Source organism: Sorex fumeus, unplaced genomic scaffold (assembly GCF_029834395.1).
Source record: "Sorex fumeus unplaced genomic scaffold, SorFum_2.1 ptg000051l, whole genome shotgun sequence".
Classification (NCBI taxonomy): Eukaryota; Metazoa; Chordata; class Mammalia; order Eulipotyphla; family Soricidae; genus Sorex; species Sorex fumeus.
In genome coordinates, this window is record NW_026606108.1 from 9,704,850 (window position 1) to 9,711,190 (window position 6,341).

A 6,341-nucleotide genomic window follows, 5' to 3' on the forward strand; every position below is an offset into this window, starting at 1 on the left:
GCTACAGGGCCTTGCTTGTGTGGAAGAAGACGGAAGTTGTCTGTTCCACTCTTGCAGGTAGAAGCAAGTTAGCATGAGGCAATCAGCCTGGGTCTCTGTGCCTGGATGACATGCTCCAATGCTCCACAACACCCCCGTGATTCCCACCTCTGAATTCCAGTGAGTGTGACCAAACCCCACCACCCCATTCCCACCCCACCTCTCCCCCCGCACTCCCTCCCTTAAAAAAAGATAAAGGTTGTTGTCGAATTGTCCCACAATTAACTGCAAATTTTCCTGGGAAAAGAAACAAATGGAAACCAGAAAGAGCCAATGTCATCCAAGAAAGAAAAAAAATTCTTAGAGCCGAACCAGGCATAAATTCTGGAATTCGATATGCATTCAGGGGATGGGGGGGGAAGCAGAGAGAGAAATCAAAGACCTTGCAAACAGATCAATAGCATTTACTCCCTCTGAACAACACAGGCAATAAATACATTGATGAGCGGGAGAAATAGTCTCAAACAAACTGTGAGACAGTAAACAACTCTAAGATCTGACTCCCAGAACACCAGGAGGAGAAAAAGAGAGGAGCAAGAGGATTATTCCCAGACAAGAAAATTGTGGAATTTTGCAAAAGGCAGAGCTGACAGATTCCAGAAGACAGAAGAACATCAATGGTATAAACCTAAGATACACATAGAGTCTAACAAAAAGGACAGGGGCTGGAGAGATAGCTCAGGGAGTTGGGCTAACGGAGGGGAGGGGGGCAGAGGGCGGGTGGGGGGGCAGGGTGGTGAAGGCTTCCCCCAAGTTTTAAATCTGACACCCCATGTTTTCCAGAGCACAGAGCCAGGAGTGGCCCCTGAGTACTGCCAGGTGTAGTTCCCCAAATCCAAACAAAACCAAGAACTCACAAAGGAAGAAAAATAGTCTTTGAGAGAGTCAGCCAGAAAAGACAGATTCCATATGCCAAGCACCAACAGAGTAGCCCTGGTGGCCCCCAACACCATTAGGCAACCCCCCCACCAAAAAATCTAAAGGGATTAAAAAAAATAACCACATTCCCTGAATTCTGTATCTGGGATCAATCAGGGAAAGTTCCAGAAAGCATGTGGCTCACACACCCTCCCATGAAGGGAGGGTCTCAAAGGCAGGTCAACTAGGTTCTCCAGATGTCAAAAAGCGGGTCACCAAAAAGATAGGACAGTGGGGAGGGCATTTGCCTTGCATACGCTCTACCTGGACTTGATCCCCAGCATAAAATGGAGTCCCCTGAGTACCACCAGGAGTTATTCCTGACTAGAGAGACAGGAGGAAGCCGTAAGCAACACTGTGTAGCCCAAAAGCAAACAGCAACAACAAAAACAACAACCAAAAAAGGCATCAAGGAGAAACAACAGATGAAGCTGATAAATGAAAGCAAACATCACAGACCACCCACTACCAGAGGCATTTCTTCTATCCTATGTTGAATTTATACTTCACAGCACCAATCAGTCATGCTTGGTATACATAAACCCTTGACAAGGTTCTATTTTTAAAGGTAGAGAGGTCAAGAGACCCACGAGGAAGTCATTCAGTTTCAACTCACACAAACATCACCTATGCCAAATTGCCTCCCCATTACTGGTCAGTTGGTGATGGGTGTGGCATAGGGGTTATGTGCACAAGGACTATTATTAATACTATTGTAAATCCAGGCTAGAGCAATAGTACAGCGGGTAGTGGCCGATTGGGTTTAATGCCCAGCATCCCCTATGGTCTCCCAGGAGTGACCCTGAACATAGAACCAGGAGTATTGTAAACGGAAAACTCATCGATTAAAAAGTAAAAATGTTTTAAGAAATAAATAAATTATTTTTAAAATGATATATAATTTTCCATCACATCATGGTCTCCTGTGATAATTCTGTTCATGGCACTATTTAAGGTAAAGAAAGTAGCCATGTATTCACCAGTGGCATATAGACGCACATTTGTCTTCTCATACACTGCCAAACATGTTATGTATGTTTTTAAATGTTAAATTATGCCCCTGTATCTGCTCTTTGTTATCACTGAAAAAAAAAAAAAAAAGCATCGTGGAAGCTTCTCTTTCTCACCCCGCCCCCCCCCCCTCACCTCCCTCAAAGGAATTTCCTTCGTGGGAAAACATATCAACCTGCAAACTGTGTTAAATTGTAGGAGAAAGCAAATATCGCCTTGTCATCAGAGGATGATTTCACCGCCATTAACATTTCAGCAAAACCCAGCCTATGTAAACGTTTGCAAAAGTGAAGTCAAAGGATGTTTCGGGTGGAAGTTGCTTAAGCAGTTTTGCCCAGTGCCTATGGTCTCTGGATCTGACATCTCACAGTCCTCCTCTAAAAAAGCTGGAAATAGCTCTCTTTGCCGCATCTACTGGGAGGATGAAGACCATCCTCAGCAACCAGACTGTGGACATCCCCGAGAATGTGGACATCTCCCTCTAGGGCCGCACGGTCATGGTGAAGGGCCCCCGAGGCACCCTGCAGAGGGACTTCAACCACATCAACTTGGAGCTCAGCCTCTTCGGCAAGAAAAAGAAGAGGCTCTGGGTTGACACATGGTGGGGGAATCGAAAGGAACTGGCTACGGTCCGCACCATCTGCAGTCGTGTGCAGAACATGATCAAAGGGGTCATGCTAGGCTTCTGCTACAAGATGAGGTCTGTGTATGCCCACTTCCCTACCAACGTGGTTATTCAGGAGAATGAGTCTCTTGTTGAAATCCAAAATTTCCTCAGTGAAAAATATATCCGCAGGGTTCATATGAGGTCAGATGTTGCTTGTTCTATCTCTCAGGCCTAGAAAGATGAGTTGATTCTTGAAGGAAATGACATTGAACTTGTATCAAACTCAGCTGCTTTGATTCAGCAAGCCAAAACAGTAAAAAATAAGGATATCCGAAAGTTTTTGGATGGTATCTATGTTTCTGAGAAAGGAACTGTACAGTGGGCTGATGAATAAGATCCAAGTTTTCTGCCCACAGAAAGCAGAATATACAGGATGATTCTTCACACCTATTGTGATAATGAGACACAATAAAACTGTATGACTAATAAAATAAATAAATAAATAAATAAGCTGGAAATAAAAGTAGTGAATAGGTTATAGTAAAATATTGACATTGAAGTGCATGTTTGTATGGAATGAAACATTTTGGTCATTCCTGGCACAAAGAAAATATTTAATTCTCAGAGTTAAACGGGGGATCAATGATACAAAGAGATAACACAAAGGGGTAAGGCGCTTGCCCAACACATGGCCAACTCTGGTTTGATCCTGGCTAGCCCACATGGTCCATTGTGCACCACCAAGAGCGACCTCTGAGCACAGAGCCAGGAGCAACACTTGAACATTATTGGGTGTGACTCAAATAAAAAAAGAAAGGAAAAAAAGAGGAGGGTAATAATACTCTCCATTATATAGACAAGAATCTAATATCATGAGGAATGATGTGGGCCAGAGCCATAGTACAGCAGGGAGGTCATTTGCCTTACACGTGGCTGACTAGGGCTTGATTCCCAATACCCCATATGGTTCCCCAATCCCACCAGGAGTGAGCCCTGAGCACTGCCAGGTATGACCCAGAAACAAAAAGAAAAGAAGCTAGGTATTAGTCAAGTTTACAGTGGAATTCTTCTTACATTTCCGACAGCTCTAGCATAAACTGTAATTATTCATGAGTCTACACATTGTTTAAGCAAAGAAATAAACGGGATGGGGGAATAAATTCTTACTATGGCAATACATTTAAAAATGAGAATTGGATGAATGAAAAGCAAATTTGAGGACTCTTGACTATCAAACAAAGAAAATATCGTGCACAGGGGTGGGGAGGATCGCAATATTAAAGGTGCTTTCAATTGTTCAGCTGGGATGCAGTTCATAAGAGTCCTTGCATCCAATTAGTGGAGGAGAGAGAATGGAGGGCAAGTCTGAAATTTCAGAGGACAGGACTGTAAATGCAGACTTCAATGGGGTCATTGTCAGGCTCTGATATGGTTTCTCTCTGACCTCAATCAGTCAGTAATACCCACTCTAGCTTCCTCGCAAGTACTTATTGCAAGAATCTATACTTTTTCAGTCCAGAGTCCTCACAGGTCAGCAAAATTGGAGCCTTAATGGTTTTCTTATACACTTTCCCACACTCTCTGCCTTGGCTCAAACCTCAATATAGTATCGTTTATCATAAGTTAACTATGTGACCTTCAAATTTAAACCAGGACCTGGCAATGCAGCTAGACTACGTGGGAAGGAGAGCAGCTGAGAACCTCGCTTTTCTCTTCCAGAGGCTCATTTCCAGTGGTGCTTAAGTTTCCTTCAAAGCAGAGGCAGAAATTGGTTTGCATTTTACTAGCATTCGATATCTTCTCCAGAACAAGAGAAGATTGGCTACATGTCCTGGAGCTCTACTTTGTTCTTTAAACTTTTCTACAAGAGAGACAGCGAATATGAGAGAGATTGGTGTGTGGGGGGGTGAGGGTGGATTTTTCTATTTCTAAATACTTGATGCCGAAAACTCCAGATTGAGAGGTCTGAGTCCAGAATTTACTCAACCTTTTCTATTGAATCTTTCCTGGGAGAGTTAAGAAATAAATGGGTGATCCAAAATCACTGGGCTGGGGTTTACTTCCTATCATTATACCCCCAGGGGTTAGAAAGTTGACAAGACAGGAAGGTGAGCCTCATTGAAGATGGAGCCCAGACTAGGGGCCAGGTGATAGCAAAAAGGAGAAGCAAATTTTGACTGAGCCTGAACAGCTCCTCCAGAGAAGCCAGAGTCCAGAGCTTGGGAGTATGAAGCCAGATAGAGTGTTTCAACTAGCACTGATGCCTCCTAATCTCCAACAAGGCGATTGAGACTACCTAGGCTTAGTAGCTTTAAGTAGAACATGGGTAATCTGACTGCATTTGGCTGAGAAGGAACAGCCCTTTCCATTATGATTACCTGGGAAGGAATAGCCCTTTCTGCCGTTTCTGATTGGCTGAGAAGGAATAGCCCTTTCCACTATAACTGGCTGAAAATGGCTCGGAGGGTCAGAATCAAATTCCGGTAATAAAAAGAATCCTTGGAAATCCCATCATAAAATCCAATCTAGTCTGTCAACTTCTGGGCTAACTTTGTCACAGTTCTCTTCCATGAAAAGATCTCATTGGGCCTCTTCTGCTGTTTTCACATAAAGTGTAAAAGTACATTTCTGGCAGGTACCTATGGATAAAATTGATGTATAGCAAACAGCAAAACCCTGGCTGAGTCTTTGACATTTGATTTTTAACTCTGGTTCTACCTGCTTTCAAAGAAGGAGCTTTTAAATCCACACCTTCAAGGATGTTGAATACACGTGACATTCTAGCCTTTCTCCCTCCCACCCTAACACTCAAAAGTACCAAATACCAGTACTGGGGTAAATGAAGTTTTACCAAAAGAAGTCAAATGAAACTGAATGAAGATAAAAGAAAACACACTAATGAAAACCTAATTTACATACTCTTCTGGAGGGCATTCAGATCAAACAGAACAATGGGTATAATAGGAAGATTATATCCAGGATTGAATTTCACATGGATCATTTGATATGCTATTTGGGCTGTGAGTGAGTCCGTTGCATTCGATCAAATCCTGATTTCATTTCATTGCTGTATTTCTCATTGTCACAGCTTCGCCTCTCACCTCTTCATTACATGGGCGTAATGTCAAGCCTGCTCCCCCCCCGCCCCACCCCCCCCTACACACACCCCAGTCTGGTGTTTAACTGCCTGTGAGTGCGTATTTCGCACCCTGCCACTTTTCCAAGACACCTCAGTTAATAAGCAGATAATGGGATATGCAAATTACAGGCACCTAAACAGGGAGAAAAATCCTACCTCCTCACCTTTGCATAAATCCAAGCTGACTCCTAAGTCACCACAGATGCACCCGAAGTCTAAGAGATAGATGGAATGTTCTGGCCATGCAAGAAGTAATGCCCTCTGGGTTGCCATAGGAAAAAAATAATTCTTTTCTGGCAATTTACAGAACTTGAAGTCTGAGCAACTTGGAAAGGTCAGAGGACCTGGGAATCTTCACTCCCCACAATAAATAAGACGCTTTCTTTTCTGAAACCCCACCAATCTGTCTCAAACAGCACCAACTCGGAGCTGGAGAGAACAGGAGTCTCTACTCTGCACTAGGAAATAAGGGAGCGTCTTCCCTTTGTCAAGTTCACTGTAAGAGAAAGATCATCAGTCTAACTTCATGACCAAGTCTAGACATTTCTAAGATTCTAGAAGACTGATTCACAGTGGTATCCTGCAAACAGATCCAACCTCCATGGGTGGTGCAGAGGCAAAGGAGCA

General features: G+C 43.4%; 1 pseudogene; it reads left to right on the forward strand.

The window, feature by feature from the left end:
• Window positions 1-2,390: 2,390 nt before the first annotated feature.
• LOC130032992 (60S ribosomal protein L9-like) lies at window positions 2,391-3,032 on the forward strand (annotated as a pseudogene).
• Window positions 3,033-6,341: the final 3,309 nt, after the last annotated feature.